This window comes from Epargyreus clarus, unplaced genomic scaffold (genome assembly GCF_041222505.1).
Source record: "Epargyreus clarus isolate Ecla_fem2 unplaced genomic scaffold, WU_Ecla_fem_2.2 ptg000026l, whole genome shotgun sequence".
NCBI lineage: Eukaryota > Metazoa > Arthropoda > Insecta > Lepidoptera > Hesperiidae > Epargyreus > Epargyreus clarus.
In genome coordinates, this window is record NW_027332233.1 from 13,277,658 (window position 1) to 13,299,936 (window position 22,279).

A 22,279-nucleotide genomic window follows, 5' to 3' on the forward strand; every position below is an offset into this window, starting at 1 on the left:
CATATAAAAGAACTAAATAAAATCGTCACTTATAGAATTAAATTTTAAGTAGATAAACAAAGAAAATAGAACATTGTTAATATTAGCAACGCAATTTATTATTTACATTTCATTTTTAAATTTAAATTTATTTTTTTTATTTTAAATTTCGTATGTGTTTATTTATCACTGGCACAAAAAATGTATCCAATGACATTTATAAAACGAATAAAAATACTTAAAAAGAAAACAAATGAATACTGAGGTTTGTAATGTGGCGCTTTTTTAAGTAATAAAATCGACGTTTTATTACAAAATCACAAATTGGATCGTAAATTGATATTTTATTTCAAAATTGCAAATTGGTGAGTGTGTTTTATCAGTTTTGCTTTAACATTACATATCATTTTGTCCCAGATTATGTTAAATAAGTAGGTATACCTAATATATGTTTCTTTTTGTAAAAATTATAACAAATTTACCATTATGAACCTTAAAACTGGTACGAAATACATAATTTAGGACAGTTTCTGTTTCCGATTTTGCAAGAGATTTTGAATAAAACTTCATTCATAAAAAATGTTCTTACACGTATTTTTACGGACTTGAGCCAGTTGTAAACTTGTTAAACTACTTTAGTTAGTTTAAAAGTTGAGATTGGCCATTGTTAGTCTAATTACTATGCGATATACATATACAATGCAACAGTTGGAAAATTGAATTTACGTTAATTTTAATTATTCATTTAGTGTTACTAATTATCTGTTTGGCATTTTTATTTTTACATTTTCGTTGCTTGTCTGTTTTGACACAAACATTCAAATTTCTCGTAACACGCCTGTTACGAGAAATTTGCACGCACACACACACACACACGACGTTGGTGTTATTAATAACTTGTTATACACTAGTCTCATACCATATTAAATTTCAATCATATTCGCGAATGGACCGCGTAACGTCGGTAACAATATGGTCGATATCATGTTATTACCGACGCCACTTATTTACTGAAATCGCTAAACCGTGACAGAGTCCAATAATATCGAGTTAGCAATTTAAAGTAATTATTTGTTATATATAAGTATAGAGGCTTTATGTTGCCAGATTTTTAACTTGAAATGTGTATCAGAAAAAGAATCTGATTGTATTGATAGCAATGGCAATAAATCTATTACTTTGGCTAATAGATACCAAGGTAACGTTATTAAGGTACATCATTATACTTATACAAAATATTTTGCGTGTTTCTTTTTTACAATGTTCATGTTTAATTCACTACTACTGTAATTTAATATATATCGTATTGCGCTAAGCTTAGGAAAGTATCCAATTAAGCTTACAAGCACTCATTGCGCAATCACAATTGTAAATACAATTACAAGTAGGGCGTTGTCTACAGAAAGCCGGTAGGTATGAGTACACAAAACAAATATGGTGGAAATCATTTTTTCTCAAACAACTGGCTGGTCGCCAGACCTTACTTGGAACCGCGGTTTTTGCGTAACATACAAGTTAAATGGCTATCGCAATGTACCTAGGAATGTTTTGCTCGATTGCTATTCCACGACAGGTCGACAACACCTAGATACTTTCATAAATCATTAGCAAGAATCTTGCTTTTAATAGAAAATACATGTTTGCAAGCTTTTAACAAAGCTACCTTCAAATACCGTAGATAGATACAGTCTTACAAAAACGAAAGTAAGTGAAAATGTTGTGTTATTAAATCAATATCGTGTAAGTTTGTAGACATACTTGAAATACGAGTATAAAGAAAACTACAACAAGAATTATTCATTAGGTAGCCACTAAAACAATACGAAAAACGTAAACTGGAACAGAAACTTTATTGCAAGTATTAGTAGCTTTTATGGTGCACCTATGAATGATTTAAATTATGTTTAATTACTAAGTTTCTATCTTCTAAACGCTCAATAAGTTTTCCACGCGTAACATGCAGGCTTGTTTGTCTGTAAATTATGCAGGTGCATCCCGTGTTGTATTACTATAGACGTCGTCGTCAATTCTTATAATTTCTCACGTAGATGTCAGTTGGCAAACAAAATTTTATGACTTCATATATACTTGATGTTTACCTCTTGGATAACATTTTAATAATTGAATATTTCTATAGTCACTACGCTTATTTGTACAGCGTCTGCTATTTTATTAGTTGGTACATAAGTATAATTACGATGGTATTTTGAAACGTCGGTAAAGATGTACAATATTTGTTGACAAATATACACACTTATAAATGAAAGGAAACAATATTTGATTGCTACGTAACTGCTTACACTACTTGTATCGTTTTTTCTCAGTATTTTTCACTAAATTAGCCATTATAAGCTTATTATTGCTTCTGCGCTTTGTATATAATTTGCACGGCCTCCACAAGCACAACGCTATATATTTGATTTTTCACGAATGGCCCTTCGTGAGAGTTCATTTCAAATTGGTTTAATTGTTTTAAGCTATCCAGGGAAACATTTAAAAGCAAATTCGTATACTTTCGTATAATGTAAATCAGCACATTAAACAGCAGCACTTGTTACGAAATTACCATCAGGCTCTTCGATTTAATTAATTTGTAGAGATAAAATCGAAATTATGAAAAGCAATCAGTGCAATAATATGTTCACCTGTTAACATGCTCTTTATATACATATTTAAAATTATACAGTCATATAATACGCATTCCATCAACTTGTTAAATTCCTTTGGAAAAAAGCGATTGCAAACCTGATAATTACTTTGTTTAATGGAAGTATAAGTCGTTAGACTAATTACATCTTTCAAGCCGTGATGCATAATTATCCTCTTTTAATTAACAACTTTCACGTGTAACTGAACTTATGGATTCACTTTTTATAACTGATTTTATCTTTATAAACTCCTTTGCAAAAAAAACGGGCACCTTACACACACACTTTACCTTAGCTTTTCTATGGGTAAATATTATTATATTTTTAGTATGTCATTAGCTTGGATGACTAGAAATTTCTTATTATCAATGAGAATCTAGTTTTTTAACACTTTTATCCTGGTATCGGTGTTTTAGTCAATGTAAACAGAGAGCCGTGTTAAAATGGACATTTTTATGGGTATAATGAAATTAAGACTACGAGTATTTTTATGGTATTTTAATAAAAGAGACATTAAAAAATAAAAATTAATAACGAGTATGACCTCCTCTTGCAGCGATTACGGCATGTAATCGTCTTGGCATGCTTCCCACCAGGCTTTTGATGGTGTCCTGTGGAATGTGTTCCCACTCAGTCGAGATTACACGTTTAAGCTCTCTGATGTTTTGTGGAGGTGGTTGGACAGATCGTACTCGCCTTTTTAGGAGGTCCCAAACATGCTCAATGGGGTTAAGGTCGGGGCTCCGCGCTGGCCAATCCAAACGACGAATACCGACCTCTTGCATATAAGCATCTACGTCGCCAGAACGGTGGGCCCGAGCATTATCGTCCATGTAAATGGCATCTTCACCAATTACAGTCAGTGCGGGTTGTGCATTTTGAGAAAGGATTTCTGTTATGTACCTATGCGCATTTAGTGAGCCATTTTCTATGAATACTATCTCGGTACGATAGTTGGAAGTTACGCCCGCCCAAAACATAACGGACCCTCCACCATAAGGGGTGATTTCTTCAAAACACACATCGGCATAGCGTTCCCCTGGTCTTCGTAACACTCGCCGACGTCGGTCCTCACCATGCAGACAAATTCGAGCCTCATCGGAGAAGAGTACGCTACTCCAGTTACCTGGTGTCCAAGATAGGCAATTTCTAGCGAACCTCAACCGCGCAATCCGGTGCTCACGGAGTAACTTGGGGGCCCGCGCTGGTCGTCGACTACGTATATCAGCAGCTAAAAGTCTTCTCCTCACAGTCCATAGGCTAACTTGTGCTCCTCGTACCTCTTCAAGGTTTCTTTTGAGGTCTATGTAACTGCATTTGCGGTTCCTCAGCGCCCGAGTCACTAAAAAGCGATCGTCTCGCGGCTGTGTGCAACGTTTTCTCCCAGAACCTTGCCTTCTCTGAACGGAACCTGTCTCTTGGTATCGAGTCCAGGTTCTTTGTACGGTTGAACGACTCACGTTTAACCGCTGTGAGACGTAACATTGGCTACACCCCTCTTCCAGCAGCGCTATAATTTTACTAGCTCTCATTGCTTTTTCTGCCATTACGATAGACACAAAGATATCTGTTTTAAGTCACAATAAGGCAGAATTATGCGATAAACATAAATTGTTGTACTAAAAATAACGAAAAGTTACTTTTAGTTGCTTGATAACCTTTTAACCGCAAACCCGCGAAAAGTGTCACAAAATGAAAAAGGGATTAATAATTTAAAAAACAAAAGTTTTGAATTTGGAATGAACTTTTTTTCATACCCAGACTCTTTATTAAGTGCCAGTAACATAGTTTGGCTATTAAAACCTCTGAAGAACTAAATTATTACCAATAATGTTAAAAAATCAAACCCGCCCGTTTTTTTTGCAAAGGAGTGTATTTCGGAAAAAAGTGTCTTATATTATTAATACTACCACGTATTTGCAATATTAATATGTATCGGTTATTTTGCGGAACCTGATAAAGTGCAAAATGTCCGTCACTCAATTTATTTCCATAACTTTATTTCTAATTGAATATTTTTAGCGCAGTTTGTAAAATTTTCCGGGAACAAGAAGTACTCAATATTGAAATACTGTCTGTTTATTTTTTGACATAGAATTTATTATTAACTTATTAATTTCGTGAAAATTAGTTACTTTTAGGCAAACAATTTAGCGCAAATATCAAAACACGGATTTATAATACCTACATTAACAATAGGTATTAGTCTGAAAATAATTGGCAGTGATTTCATACTTTATCATTTCATTATAATATTCCATCTGTCTAACAACATTATAAATCTGTTAGTCGATTTGTTCGAATCAATCATCCTGTTATGATGATGAGTATGAGAATATTTTGATTAGAAAGCCGGGATCTGTAAAATAATACTAATCTATTGCTTTCTCGGAATATCCAACAATAAGATAATTGAGAGACCTAAACTTGTATAGAAGCGAAAGTAAAGGTTGCTTGTAATTGGTCTTAAAAGTGTTATTACGTTCTTTTCACCTATGAATATACAATCATATTATTGAATGAAAAGTGACAGCCAAATGATAGGTATTGATTTTAATCTCACTCAGTTGCGAGGCCGCCATGAATTATCGAAGTTAAGAGTAAAGGGTGGATCAAAGAATGCAGTATAGTCAATAGGCTGTGCTAGGCTGCTAAAAAGCTTTAAGTCGAAGATAATTTTTTCCAGTGAAACATAACGAAACAGCATGTTCGATATAATTCCAAATGCTAATTAACAAAATTGTAATTCAACAAAGGTGCAGTTTTCTCATCGAGTTTACTTATAAGTTTCTAGTTAGGGTTCTAAGTGCGTGTTTAAATTTACGTATGTCTTAAAAACCAATTGGTTGTTAAATGGCAAGCTTTCCACATTCCCTGCTATCTGTCCTCCTGCCGACATAACGAGATAAATCGGCGCACTTGAAAGGTAAGCAATTTGTCCGGTCGTTTCTTGAAAGCGAAATCGTTTGTTAGATCGTTTGCACCGTGGACGTGTGCCCCGGACCCATGCATGATATTTATCTATACCTAGACGAAGTAATCAAATGGACACAAAATAGAGAATTTTCATACATAATAAGTACAGGGTCATATATACTTTTTTGAGATGAGCAGCCTGTGTAAATACTAATTAAATTATGATTTTTTTCATTCTCTTTAAGACTGCTTATATTTTTAACAGCGTTTCTTTTCGTGCTAGTTGTCCTAAGTACAAAATATTTTTTTAAACTTCTCCAATGTAAGAGACGTATTCATATGTACGTGACTTTAAATAATGTATTGCTAATGTATTGCTAGAAAGTTTATTGCATTACGAATTTATATTTGTTTACATCTATCCAACGAAATTGTAGTACTAGCCATCAAGTTAAATCTAAGTACAAGTTTAATTCCTATTAGAAGGCGGTTGTACAAATTGTATGGTCGTTTCAATGCTCAAATCGTTTCGTGTATGCATATTTGATGGCCTTTAATAAGCTTAAATTGTTATGGTGCTACGAGATTTGTTATAAAACATGTAAGAGATAGTTTGTACGGGAGAGTAATCAGTATTTATCAGTATTATTGTATAGAAATGAAACTCCTTTATATTTGCCAGAACACCGCAACATACGATACAATTTATTATTATTTTAGTGCCAAACAACGGGGCAATTATTTAGTAACAAAAAAAATAAGTTATCTACCACTATTATTAATATTTTTGGATATGTTTAATAAACGTGATTTGTCACCAGGTTTGTGAAAGTGAAATGGCTTTCAAATTTATTATACCTAAAGGCTGGTACCTTATCTCCTAAATTATACGAATAATACCAAGTAAAAGGAAATGGTTACGAAAATCAAATCAGCCTTGAATTGATAATATAATTTTTAGATAGAGGTACAACAGAACGGTGAAGAATAAAAAAAAGTTAACAAGTGGTTAATGCATTTTTTTTTAATATAGGAGTAGCAGACGAGCATGCAGTCCACCTGATGGCAAGTGGCTACTGCCGCCCATGGAAATATGTAATCAACCCCAGATAGGATTAAATATTCCTACCTGAGGTCGGCCACAGATGCGCCGCTACCCCTGAGGACTAAGCTGGAACGCCTCGGAACAGTATGTCTCCCTTACCACACCCTTCAAAACGGAACACAGCAGCGCCTTACACTGCTGTTATTACATAGAAATAGGTGTGGCGGTGGTGCCGCCGGAGTCGAACCACAAAGGGTTCTACCACCTGAACCATTAATTTAATAGGAAGAAAAATATAAGTTCAGGAAGGGCCCTTATAAATGCTGTCACTACATCAGCAGTGCACTAAGCATACGGCATAATTTGTAGTACATATAATTTAGTCGTAATTTACGAATAGTACAACTTTTAAACGTTTTTACTTCCAATAGAATACAAACAGAACCGCGGTCGGATATATACTCATTAAAATGTAATAAGATAAACTATCAATACGAATATTTATCGCTTTCCTTTCAATTATAGCACCAGGTCCGAGTATCGCATAAATCTACTGAATACTTCCTTCAAGTTATTTATGCGAAGTCACAAATCGAATTAATATTTTGATATTTGGCTTTGCTGAGTTCCTATAGCTTTCCTCGGATTATACTATTTGATAGCTTTCAGTGCGCAGCTTAGGGATAGTTCATGGTGCTTCTATGCACTAATTTATTCAACTTATGTGTTATATTTTCAAGTCGTGAGCGTTTAAAGTTATAATATAACACATAGATATAAATCTTTACAATCGCACTGATGGTATAAAAGAATCTACTGGTATGGAATGTTCATTATTTTATTAGAAACATCAATATTGACGCTGGCACGTCCATCATTTTATTAGTTTAATACAATTTAAATGACGTATAGTATTTATAGATATCATTAATCGATCTTTTTTCCGCTTACAAGCAAAGTAAAGCAAGGTACCGTACAAGAAACTCAAAGTTAAAGCTTAGATCATGCTTAGATTCATATACGTTTCATTATAGAATTTATAGAATGTGATGATACTGTGCTGCGATCGAAAATTTACTACAATAAAAATAAACTTCCTCGTTTTTAAGGGTATTAGGAAATATTATATTATAACATTATACAGACATTTTAAAAAGTTAAACAAGTTAAATTTTAGAGAAAAGAGTAAGTTTTTTTTGTCTGTCATTTATGGCTTATAAAGGTTCATTATGTGCACGAGGCCTAAGGCTTTAAGTGAGGCTTGGTCACGAGCGGTGGTGCAGTGATGCATTGCGACGGGAATCGAATGATAATCGATTCGATGCACTCGGGATAATTCTAGTCCTCGGTAACCGTTCTTTTGATCTTGGTACGGACAATTTCACATGGTAAAATGAGCCAGCAATTCAGTCACGTTACTGGAATGTAGTCGGGTTTACAAATACCTAATAATTTACGCTGCAGGACTATTGCTTAATGTTTTACGATACGGTTTATGTTACTGTTCATGTACTTTATTTATACTGATTATGGTAGTATTCTTCATTTTTGGCTATGCAATGTCACCGCACCTATTCCTGCCTAATAATAGTAATAAGCGTTGCTTTGTACTGTTTTGTAGGATGTGGTTATGGAGAGACACGTCAATGAGACACAACTCAGGTAGGACACGACTTTTATTTGAGATCGATTATAAATGTCCGTCCAGGTGTTAGTGGCCATTGATTATCTGGTGGTCTGTATACTTCTGTGTTATAAAAATCCCGGGCAACTTGACTGTTTATTAATAAATTGGATGTAAACTGCTTGTATCTACAGACTGATTTATTATTGTCAGTACATTCAACTTTATTATGTTTGCCCTACGGACATAAACAATTCAACAGTCATTCTCTAGCTTCAAGATTGAGTTCTCGATACGATAATAACGATACTTAATAAGCTCTAATTGATATTATGTTTCGTACTAAGATAACGTCGTTAGATAAGCGTACTGCTAAATACATATTGTCCTCCCGTGAGAGACTTTCTCGCGTAGGCTCATATTGATAGCAAGCACTTGTTGCTTGTAACAGTAGTACAATTTATTAGCCTATGCTGGCCTTATGCAGATTAGATTCTTCGTGGTCTTCCGGAATTGTCCGTGACGTAAGTACTGCATTGAAAATTGGAAATTTACTTGATTGTATTTCTTGCACTTCCGTCTTTGTTACGTTCTGGAGAGCGTGTAGAGAGTGTATATATTGAGAACGTATTGCTCTGATAAGTAGTCAAATAAAGTAAGGCTTAGATTTATTTCATGTACCGCATGTACCTTAGCACGCTTTATAACCTAGAACAGTAGTGCTACACATCTACTGTATGCCAGACATAGGCGCATCAGTGGTATCGTAGCAATCGAACTACAAAGTTTTACAACCACTTTGATCGCTTTGGATGAATTAGTTTGTCCTACATGTGGGCTATTAAAATATTTAAAATACTGTAAAATTGACATGTGGATCATTAACAATAAGTGCTATATTCATAAAGTCATATTTATATTTTGAGCAAATAAATTATTTTGATCAAAACAATTAATATCGTGATTGAATAAAAAGTAGATTAGTTGATAAACAGAAACAATAAAATTGATCTACTTGAAGGTATGAAGCGGAATGTTATATCGAAGTTGAAACTATACTATTATTGAGTATTTACCTTGATGTGGACTTTCGCTAACATCGACCGCGAGACCTAGAACTTCAGCGGAATATTAAGCATGTCGGATACACAGTAAACACAGATTTGTGTCTTAATCGTGAATGTTTAGTATTTTTCCGTTATTGGTGTTCCATTTCTAGGCCCGGGTCTCATACTCACCCAAGGGGCTTCACACACCTTTGAGTTTATAAATTCTTTCTTTTTTTAAGTTTTTGTTCTCGATGTATTTTTATTGTTAGGGCAAGTGCTGATCGATTTCTAATATGGCGAACCTTGACATGAGGAGTTTAAAAATAACAAGGGTTTTGACTCCCAGCGTAAAAATCAGAATAACACAAAAGTTTGTACACTTGCATGTTTGCCCGTATCTAAGTTTTATTTAGGTACTTATATATTTACAACTCCGGAATGCCTCACTTGAATTTATTATTATACTAACGGTATATTAGTATTATCTTTTAATGGTGGTGAAAATTTCATCCTTTATAGACTCATGGAGTTTAAGTACTTGCCGTAATAAACAGTTTTAACTGTTTCTAAGTGTTTGCACTATAAGAGTACCTACCGTCCGTTACGTAAATTTATTAGAGTTTACATCAGTTAAAATTAATGTTCGAAAGTTGAAAGTAATTATTTTATACGTTTGTTTGAGTGACGGTGGAAAGACATTACTTTGGCAATTAATAGCGATTACATTTGATGATGCTGACCACAGACCTGTATTTGTTTGGGTTGTAAGAATTTCGTCCCGCATTTTTGGGTTTGACTGTCATGACATCTGAGTGTTTCTTCTGAATTGAGTCTTCGAGTAATTGCTATTGCTCGACTTTTTTTTACAGTGGTGTATAATATTTATTACTTAGTACTGAATGCAAAATAATAAATGAAATAAAATGTATTTTTTTTTATCAATTTCATATTACTTAACCGCCCAATTTGTTAACTGAATGATGTGTTATGATTACAGCTGTCGTCACCGAAATTCCTTACGTCAGATGTAATTTTCGAATATCCGGACATTCCGGACGTTTGGGTGAAATCAAGATTTTATCTCAGGTACCTTAGTATAATAATTTAACGTGTGACTTTTAAGAACGATTTATTTTATTTGATTGCTTATCATTCAATCGGAATTCCCTCCGACAAGTGTCCGAAGCGTCCGGATTTCATACGAACACTTTTTATAAACACCTTCCGGTCTACTGACAGACGTAATATAAACTAGGACGAATCCGGGGAAAGGACAGATGACAGTCCTAGCTAACACATGCTAATACAGCTAAACTAAAGGTCCAATGAAAACTTCTTAGACTGTCTAATTGGAAGTTTCTTTCGTGTAGAAATTGCATTGTAATTGGTACCCGTTAAGATGAATTAAACATTTCGCGATGAATCAACTTCGTTAAGCAGTGAGTTGCGGAGAGCATAAAGTGGAAACCTCGGACAGTTGGAGTTATACGATCGTGAGACGATTCCAGCTGAAATATGTCTCGAGTTACGTCTTGTTGAGTTAAAGTAACCTTTAGGGCTGCCCTTTTACTGTAAGGTGCTATCGTAAAGTTTCTGTGAGTAATAAAATTTACGATTACAAAACGCTGTTGTGTAATGAATAGTTATAGTCCGGTGAACTTCGACCCTATTCTGGAGGTACGAGGTTCGAATCCTACGTATTCGAAGCTATGCCATATGAGAAGTTATCTAATTATTTGTTTATCTCTCGCATTGGGTACAGTGACGGGAAATACTTAGAAAAAAAACGGATAAAAATCCCAACATATTTTACTAGTTAAAATGAATATTTTGAGAACAATCTTGTGTCCAGTGGATAGTAGTGAGTAGATAATGAAATAGGATCACTGATATTACCGTCGTCAATATTTTATGTATGTTGCTATATAATAGTATTACAAAATTTAATAATGCTTTCCGGTACCAAACTAAGAGCAGTATCATAACAAATTCCCTTTAACAATCATTTCCATCATCTTTATATTGATCGGCACAGTACCTAACGACTGCATGGCCCTAAAATTAATTATGAAACATTATTAACAGTAAACGTCGGGCGGCGTAATGGGCGGTTGTTAGTTACGTGTTGTTAATAAAATGGCGCATAAACTGAACGGTTAAGACAGAAACGAGGCAGCGGCCGTGGGCTCGTGGGACGTTAAGCGTTCGGGCGTTCCGGCGAAAGGAGGCACCATTGTATTTAACCAATTATGTTGGTTTAGACTAATTGTATTACAAAGTGGAAAAATGAATAAATAAAATAAAAGATAAGAAAACTCTGAATGTAGAATATTTTAAGCATTCGTTTAATTGTCATCAAAACTATGTACTTGTGAATCAGCTGTCGTAGCCAAAAATAAATTATAAAAATAATAATTCCTTTGCGTCTGTTAAAAGAACAACAGAATAAATTTGAAGTTAATATTTCGCTGTTGGATTTGTAAAAAAACGGGAATTTTCACTTCAAATAATTAAATGACCTCATTCATGAATATAGTAAGGATATAGTAAAATGAATAATTAAATCAATGTACAATGTTCTTTTATATAATGTAATGATGGAAAACGTTTAATAACGCACATAAATCAAATTAAATATTGTCGTAAATAATTTGTTAGCCTAATGAGAATTTAGCTTCATTAGAACTTTAACGTCGCAGTTAAAAGAAACTTTGTGTAAATAAGGTAGAAAGTTGTTGACATCACCTGTCACTCATCACAGCGTTCTTATGCGTTGTCGACACCATATAATAGATCGTAGGTGTTGAGTTTGCATAAGAGTTTATATTGCAAAAAATACTTTTCTTAATTACTACCAACCGTCTAACTCTCGTATGAAAGTGTTAAAACATGAGAGATAACTTTTTATGTAGTTGTATGAACAATTGTGTTACAGTTTACAGATCGCAAATAAAGCGGAAGCCCTACGTGAGGTCGATTACAGGGGAGTTGCTGCACCTGAATATTAAGCCGTAACACACCATATTGCTATTTTTTTTCCGCACCCTTAAACTATAACAGAGTAGGTTAGGAAGGGTAAGGTTGGGTTGGGTAGGGTATAAGTGTGTAGGTAAGAGGAGCTTTAAGTACTGTATAAATAATCAAGTTATGTGTAGTGTTAGATGTCCTAATGGTATAGGTACTATAGATCTGCTATCTTCAATATCGGGCTAATTAGCACATCGTAGTCCCTAATGCGAATGGATACGTTCACTACGACTAACATATTCCAGATAATTCTATGTAATTTCGCTCGTGATCTTACATACCACGAGATAATATAAGCGTAAAGCAACATTTTAATATTCTAACTTGATCCATCCAATGTATACCATTGTAAACAATAAAGAACACAAGCCAGTGTTACATATCACATGTCCCACGTATTGAGGATTAGATTAGACTACTGTACATAACTTGATAAGTATTTAAGTATTATTCTCAGCATACTGAATCAATATTGAGCTATCCAGCAGTGGTCGTGGATAAAACGCAAATCTGTCAAGATACATTTCAAATTTTCAAAACGTCCCCGTCAATGTCGCCGCTCTCCTAAAAACAAACCGCAACTCTAGAAACAATAGGCTCTCAAATTTAACACGGATTATATCCAATTTCGCATGTCGCTACACTGATGGTGAAAGTTTCAAAGTATTTGATTAAATCATAATGCACAAGTGATTTCTTCTCGATGTCAAATTCTATAACACCTGAATAAGCTTATTACGCATGAGTGACGTGGAGGATGAAATTTGATATGTTATTGAAGTTCTCATATTTATAGCCGAAACTAAAAAAATACGGCGTGTCTTCAAATAGTTATATAATATGACACCATAAGCTGTTTACTTCTTAAAAGCAGAACTTTATACATTTTTGCACGTGGTATGTATAAAAACATAGTAAGGCCTAGCATTTAGATTTATTTACATTTATTTAGAAATAAATAAATAAGGCTAATAATAAATTTTAATTACTTCTACAGATTGTATATTTTAGTATTAAATATAAATAAATACATAATCTATAATTTCCAATCCAAAATTTTATACAGGACAATCTCATAATCAGTTATGCATTTTTTATCATAAACCTGCTGTGAAATTGGCTTTCATTGAGGCATTAGTCAAAGCGACGACCAACTAGGGCTTCACATTAGGATTATTTAAAATATCAAACGAATTGTTATTTCATTATTGTCTGTAAAAACTGACGAATGTTTCGTACATGACTACTCGGCGTCAGGTAGCTTGATTGCTTCTTATTGTTTATTCTATAAATTATAGTCTTACCGATAGCGTGCTTGCAGGCAATAGAAACAAATTCAGTACCTGTAACATAAAATATTACAAATTAGAGTTGTTTATTTATTAGATATCTGTTAATAAGAGGGAGCGTGTATCGTTATTTGTATTGAGCGAGCAGAACACGACAAGAAACTAACTAGCAAATGACTTACAAATAAATTTGTACACGCGGCCGTAAATCTCCGATGTGTCGATTCGAGATCTACTTGAGTTATAGCCCTCTCTGGGCGTAGTCTTAGACACGTTTCTGTGCAACTTTCTTCGCCATTTTAGGCTTTGGCCGTAGACCTATCCCGGCCACAATCGAATCGTTTATTTAGTGCGACTCTGCATGATATATCTACCAATACAGCTTTATATGTGACTGGCGAAAGGGACTACGCTACTGCACTATGCGTCATATATTTCTGAAGCTAAAGAAATGGAAAGTTTTCACTGCCAATCGCAACTTGACATACCTGTGCAAGATTTCAACAGGTTATGAAGTCGTAAACGCGAAATTACCTCACAATGACAGCGGTTACCGTAAACCTGCACCTGTTATGTGTGGTTATTATCTTTTCTTTAAGTAAACATTATAGGTAAGTGGTTAATTAAGGTATTTGTTAAGTTATTAAGTGGTTCATTATCGTATTTGTTAAGAGTAAAAGCTTTCTATAAAATTATAATTGGAGTGGGCTAATCCGTTCATCTGGAAATAGAACTAAATACAAGTATAAGATGTTTTTCTATGTATGCGTAACAGTATTTATTCGAGTATTTTATTCCGATTTGTAAGCATCTGCATTAAGGACTCTACCGGACTAGCTATTATCAGTATCAGAGATTATCGCTTTTGCGATGTGTTCGATTATTTTAGAAGTGGTAGTCTGAGATCAGCAAACGTTGTGCGTTGCTATTCAGCAGTATTGATGTATTCCTAATATTATTCGTATTCTAAATTTAATAGTTATAAATACTAGGAAAATCTTTACTTTTCCATAAACAGACCTGACTCATTGTAAGTAAATAACAATTTTGTAACTTCGTCCCGAAACTGCCACAGTACTTTGGATTTTCTTGATGAAAGCCAATGGTCTCGTAATGTTGAGCTTCCGAGAGCTGTACCTCGAACGATTTATGTCGCTACCGGAACACGTCTTGGCGACATTTCATCTACTCTCTATACGGCACTGATGACATAATTTATCGGTCACAAGACAACTTACTTACTGGAAAATATATGTGCAATGCATATCGATAATATTATCATACTTTCTAGGAGCATTTAAAAAACATGTGGGTAATGGAAATAGCAAATGGACATGTAGTCATGTGACGTCATTTCACTTTGGACCTGTCACTAAATCCAACGAAGATGCAAATTGAACCTGGTTCCAACCTGGCTTCCAGGCCAAAATTTAGTAGGGCTGCACTGCAAAAAAAAGATTATATTGAAACACAAAGATTCCAGAAAAATTGTTTCAACAGATTTAAACTTTGCTGATGATTAGTAATGCAGCTAGACTTATTCCCTATGTGTCATTGATTTCACATCACAACATGTTATGATAATCATGTAAGAATTAATTTTCTGTCGATCCCACAGCGCGCTTATCGCCTCCGGATTTGCGTATAATGGCATTTCGTTATGCTTGCAACAAGTATGACGGCGCGACGTTACCACATGATTGTCTGTCAATCTATTTACATATGAGCAGTACTAGATAAAAAGCAGTGATAACCCTATGGTAAAAATGTTTACGTTTAATGGGTTTAAATTCCAGGTTATGATTTCAAGAAATTATGTATGAATAAAAGGAAACCTACTTGCCTAAGAGCTCACCAAAAAGACGCTCAAAGGTTTGTAAACAAATTTCGTCAACATGGAAGGAAGACTATGTCTTAAATGCTTCCCATTCTAAGAGAAAACATCGCATACGGGAGCATAACGGGTTGATGATGATGATGATAATTATAATACGTATTTTATGCACCTCTTATTTTATTAGAAATTAATGATCCCTTGTCTAACGGTGAAAGTAAAAGAGAGGAAACCTACGTGCCTGAAAGTCATCTACAATGTTCTGTAAGTTCTGAAGTTACAAGCAAAAGTTAAATAGACATGGACGGCGTTTGAAAAGCTTTCAAATTAAACATTATAACTTCGATCAAAGTGTCTTGTACCTATCACGAGTCGTGATTTGCGTATAATGGCATTTCGTATGATGGTACATAATTGTATAACTACAATGTCCCAACGATACAAGCTGTGGGTTGGATTACGAAGCCGACTATCTCCCATCGTAGCACCTGTTTCTCGAACAATGGTTAGTTCACTTTCCTTTGCAAACTCGTTAACATTTTCAAATATCGAGCGCCAGTCGTGACCTAATGTGTTCGCAGTTCCCTTTCGACCGTCACGAGGGAAATGATACCGATAACAAGTTAAAACCAATTTGCAGACGCAATCAATGTTCAGGATAGTTGAAGCGATTTATATTTCCTGTTGGGTAATCGATTCGATCTGTATCTATATGTCTAAATGCTCTTTGTGTCAAATTCTGAGAAAGGGACGTAAGCTTTATTTCCACTTGCCTTTCAAATACGCACTTAAAAAAATGGGGGCAAATATTCCAAAACCCGTCTAGAGTGGCTGCAAATCTTTCTATGTGCGATTTGTTTCAATGCTATTTCAATACAAAGCGTCTGCTTTAAAAATATACAACGCGAAGTTTTTTTGTTTAAAAGTGCCAAAAGGCCTCTGAAAGTTCGACAGTTGCTACGCTAACAAGCAGGACCAACGGTTTACTGTGCTTCCTGAAGCTCGAAAGAGCACATGGAACTTAACCTCTTCATCTTCATTGTTATTTATTATATTTTGTAGATCAACTATGACCTATATAAGCCACAAGATCTTGCGTTTCGACTTTTACCTTTAGAGTGGAAGGCAACCAGTGATTGTAGTACTCTCCTAAATAAATTCCAGACCTGCCTCTGATTCATCAAAGTTACTGCTAATAGAAATGTCATTTCAATTTACTATGATGAAGTTAAACATGTTTGAGAGTTCTTTAAACAATTCCCAAAGGTGTTTGAAGTTTATCAATTCGTACTTGGCAGCGCGGTTGACTTCAGTTGACGGTTGATCGTCCAACTCCGGTCCGACCGATATGGGCTAAAGACGACCAAGTAAAAGTACGTAGATTTAGATATTCATAAATGCGAATGTTTATAAACAAAAAATAACACATGTACTTCATATAATTGAATAAGTATAACAGTTAGGTGTTATATAAATAATCGAATGGATAATTTCGTTTCAAACCCATTTCCTGCTAAAAGCGCATAATCGGTGTTACAATCTCGATTTCGTTCAATTGGATTGTCGCAGAATCGTGTTGCCGTTAAGTGGGTACTTAAGAATAAGTACTAATAACCGCATTTTTTATCAACAAGCAATCGCTGTTTCACAACTGTTGGCACCCATAAACACTTATAAGAACAGAACCGCTAACCTTTAAAGGCCGACCTGAAATTATTGTATAATAAATGATTAAAACCGTTCAATACAAAATACTTGAATTAGAACAACCGTGTGAACGGCAGCCGGTGTTTCTGTGAAGGACTATTTCTGGTACATTTTTTATGTTAGGTTATTTTATTTAGCAGTAACGATTAGGTACGACCATAACAGTATTTTAGTACTCGTATACTTTGTAGAATTTGTATATATTATCCATCTAGATAGGTATATGTATAAAACGTAAACTTTCTATAACAAATTACTGATACCAAATTATTCTAAACCAAAAATCACACAGCATAGCTCAGATGCAAAGTAAATTGAAGTAGTAACAAAAAACAGTTACTTAGATATTAAGTGCTAATTTTTCCCTACCAAAGGTCGTCTTTTTAACGTTTAACAATTATTTCATATTAGTAAGTTTATATAAAATAATTGCCATAGTCAAATTTAAATCTTTGGTTGAAAATAAATTGTTTATATTATACCTAAAAATACCTCTTAGATAGAGGTACATACGAGTACATTTCTGTGGTCTTAACAGTTTTGAAATTCAATGACATATTTCTCGGTGTTTTTTGCTCGGATTGTGTTCTGTCACAATTCAAATATGAATGTCGCTATTGTTTGATTTTGACACCTAGATCAATCTCATATGTAATTTGATAACTTACGTCTAAATATAATTGATATTTCTGCATTAGTTTCTTTAATATAAACAATTGACGATTGATTTGCTTGAATTGTTAGCTGAAGAAGAAATATGGTTTCAAGTATTCAAGTAAAGCTTACTTATTGTTCAGTGTCTCATTATTTCCCCTGCGTAGTAGTTTTTAATTTCCCCCTAGTAGTTTTTAATTTCACTTCGACACAGTAACGAACATTCCAAATATTTTACGACGTCATTAAATATGTAGGTAATTTGTTAGTTATCTCTCGATGCGTTGCATCTTAGACAAAGTTATCGAACGTTATATTATTAAATACTAGTTGACTCGGCAAACTTTGTTTCCATATAAATAAAAAAATGTTAAGGGTGAACAACCCTTATCCCTTAAGGGTATGAAAAATAGATAGTAGCCGATTCTCAGACCTAATGAATATGCATATAAAATTTGATGAAAATCGGTTTATATATAAGAATAAGCTCCTATAAATATACAGACGCTCTCTTTAGAATAGGTTAGGTAACTTTCGAATAGAAAATAAACTGTAAACTATGTAGCTTCAGGTTATTTTCCTGTTATTTTTGAGGCTTTCATTGTGATAAAATTTGTTAATTGAACAGAAACAAACAACAATAAACTTTTATATTTCAATACAAATTTCGTGATATACAAAATCTGTTTATAAGTGTACATATTGGTCGTAAAATATTTTACACACAAATTACATGCGAAATACCTGAACGTCTTACACGACAAACACGTACACGACAAATTACTTTGCGTTGATTAAATTCATACTAATTAAGATAAATATTTGAGCTTGAATTATAATTTACAGACAATGTGCACAGCCGAGATTACTTATTTGTGTAAGCACCTTCATGATAATTATTTCTTATGAAATAAATCCGATAAAAATATAATTTTAATATTTAAGTGAAATGGCTTAAGGTGCTACGGAATCTCTATTCTAATTGACGCTGTTTCTGCTGCTTTTGGGCCTGTTAGATAAGTATAAGAACCCTTTAGATGGGGCGATTCTTTTTTCAGTGTCATAGGTGCTTCACGCTCATTTTTTGTACGAGTTGAATTCTATCACAATAAACATTTAATATAACTATAGTTTTATTTTAACACCTAGATCAATGACACAGGTAATTGAATATAAGTGATATTTCTAATATTGTTTACTAGCTAAAGGCCTTGCTGGCTGACGTTATTATTACGCTAGTTATTAATAATCAACCTATCTTTTTGCCTACGATTGATAGGCAGGGAATGTAAAAAAATCAGTTTCAGCCACTTACAGGCTATCAGTGATAACTCTGTATGTATAGAAAATGTTCATAGGTCATTAGATGTTTACGGGTCATACGGCTTCATTCGTTATTAGAAATATGATAGTCTGACACATGTTACGTGTAGGGTCACGTGACACGTCTAGTTGAACCAGGTGTTATCCTTCTGCCGGCGTTTATTAATTATTGATTTATAAAATTATTTGTTAAAGAATATGTTTATAAAATTTTGCTGGGATAAGTATAAATAGACACGAATCCGCTCTATTTGGGGTAGGTTAGGTTAGGTTGGAATATAAAAGAAAGTGAAAGCTTGGTGAGCTTGGTCACGTTAAGGTAGTCGTCACGAACACGAATTTCTTCGCTATTATTTTTTTGGGATCCATATTTTTTGAGTCAGTGGTATCTATGTAGATATATCCATCATAAATTTAAATCTATATAATAAATTAACAATATGAATCACTTCATAATACGAGTGTGATTGGCCACTACAAAGTAATAAGAAGAACAATTCTATACTTTTCTTTAGAAGTTATTATATGTTTGTTTATTTTAAGCTACGTCTAAAATTATGTCTTCATATATATTAACTTTTAAAAATGATAAAAACTAACATTTTTTATAATTAAATAACATGTCTTAAAATTCTGTTTAAAATATATAGATACAATACGTATTTTGGCTTTTAAATATTCTATACACAAAGATAAATGTTTATGTTTGTACTGGAAATGGTATCTATTGGTTGGCGTTAATTGAACAGATTCTAATTAAGACCTTTCTTTAAGGCTAGCTATGAAATCATCTATAATTGGAAGACAGTGTTGAATTGAAGACCGAGATGAGTTGTTTGTGTAAGAATATTCATGCTTTTTTATGGTATAGAAATAATATAGGATAATCATTAAATAAATTATTATTAACTGCCTGTAACCGAATATTCAATTCCTCTTCTTGCTACGAGTAGATGTGGTGCGCTTTTCCAAAACGTATTTGATAGAATTTAGTAAAAAATAATAATTAATATAATATAATATGATATAGTAATAATTTATTTCCAGAATTAGATTCCATTTTATAAAAATTAAAATCAATAATAATTCTTTTAATAAGGTTACATTAAATAAAATACTTATAAGCCATCATCATTGGGACATATACTCGTATAGAGGTATTAAACAGAGTTATTCAATAATGCATATTAAAATGTCAACTATTTTCTACACAAAGATACAGCTTTACTTCAAATTTACATGTGTTATACATGAAATTGGATGTTTTATGTTTACATGTAAACAAATGTAAAGATAAAACATCGTTTCAGTAGATTGTATTTAGTTTGTGTTTCAGTTTTTTTATTGGTAATTATTGTAAGTGTCAATGCGTCATCTATGTGTCCGTACCCGGACTACGCACTGTGTGGTACCGACGGGCAAACCTACAGGAACAGATGTGAATGGAACGTCGCCGCGTTACTGAACCAAGCACTTGAGCTGCGACACCTGGGACCTTGTAAGGAGTCTCCTTATGACATGCTGTACATAATGCTACTTAATGCAAATCGGTATGTTATTTTTTAAAGAATTGCTAGGAAATTCAATGTATTCATTAGATAATTTTATGATTACAAGTAATGCCAGATTACGTATTGAATACCTACAGAGTTAATTCTAATACAAGACATAAGTTTTGTTTTGGTGACAAATAAACCATGTTTGCCACCCTATAATGCTATTTATGATTTTTTTCCAAAAAATCTGATATGACTATATACCTACCTACCTACCTATTCATAATTATTTGATTGTGAATAATTTATTATTTTAATATATTGTCATTTGTAATATAAAGTAATCTTCATAGCACAAGTAGGTACTGATTAGGTACAGTAATGAATAATTTTAAATTTAATTATAAAATTACCTACATATTTTTTGTAACTAGATATAAAGAATTTCTTCAATCCATAAAGAGAAAATCAAAGCTGATGGAGCGTACAAGAATCAGTAACGGCAAATCTAAAAAATCGAAAAGAAGTAAGTTTGGTAGCCGGTATCTTGCCGGTCCGACTAATGTATAGCCACGTAGAAATTAGCAGAGTTTCGTAGAAATAAGAAGAAGCTTGAATTTTGAATCCTTAAAAAACATTGATAGCCTAGTGATTAAGAAACTCGGCCTCTCGATCGAGGGGTCTGAGGTTCAAACCCCAGGCTCTCAATGCAAATTATGTGCGTATTATAAATGAATTATCACTTGCTTAAATGGAGAAGGAAAACATCTTGAGGAAACCTGCATACCTGAGAGATTTATAAAAAAATCTCAAAGGTATATGGAGTCCACCAATACGCACATGGTTAGCGCGGTGGACTATGGCCTAATCCTTCTCATTCTGAGAGAAGACCTGTGCCCCGTAGTGTATAATAATGTTAATAACCCCTGCAGTATTTTGAATAGTGTGGTAAGTGAGACATACTTAACCGAGGCATTCCAACTTAGGGATAGTAACGCATCTGTAATCGACCTCAAGTAATAATCGAATCCTACCTACCATCTCTTAAAACAGTATTATTTTAATCATACTTTTACTTTTTTTGCAGGAAATTTAACTTTTTTTGCAAAATATGACAATTTCAGTTGGTTTTATACAATGGATAAGCGAAAAATTAATAATAGTTTAAGTTTGTTCAACTGTGTATGACGGATTATTTTATTGTTTTAAGGAGGAAATAAAACTTTCCTGAACTATGATGGTTTTTAAAAGATGGTGGTAGGCCCCTTGGGGTTGATTACATATGTCTTTGGGCGGCAAGTGAATTAGATAGGTACGAGTAGATGTACATAGAATACAGGCATCTTTGAAACAAAAATTTACTATAATATTTAATATTTTTCAGAAACCAAGCCGCCGAGCTATTGTACGTTTCTAAATTTACATTGTGTGACGGGATAATTATCATTAATTAACAAGCGTGAAAAGATTTACATACCGGATGACTTATATGAATGGACCATCTTATGCCTTTTATTAATTAAATCAAGTTATGCATTTTTTGCCTTCAAAATTGGATGGATGCATTATACTTTGGACTGCTTGCTCTTGGCCACTTTAATATCATTAAATTGTAGAGCATTATTTGCTTCTTTTTTTTCCTTATCCCTAATAATAAAACATACCGGACAAGTACGAGGTAAATTTGC

General features: G+C 33.6%; 1 protein-coding gene and 1 long non-coding RNA gene across 2 annotated transcripts in view; one reads left to right on the top strand and one right to left on the bottom strand.

The window, feature by feature from the left end:
* Positions 1 to 22,279, bottom strand: part of centrocortin (cerebellar degeneration-related protein 2-like) — a 198,738-nt gene that overhangs the window by 47,976 nt on the left and 128,483 nt on the right. The gene's annotated exons all lie outside the window — the stretch shown is intronic.
* Positions 234 to 22,213, top strand: LOC140753155 (uncharacterized). Its single transcript, XR_012103540.1, has 5 exons — positions 234 to 344; positions 19,870 to 19,935; positions 20,432 to 20,645; positions 21,026 to 21,117; positions 21,976 to 22,213. It is a non-coding gene; the product is annotated as an uncharacterized LOC140753155 (long non-coding RNA).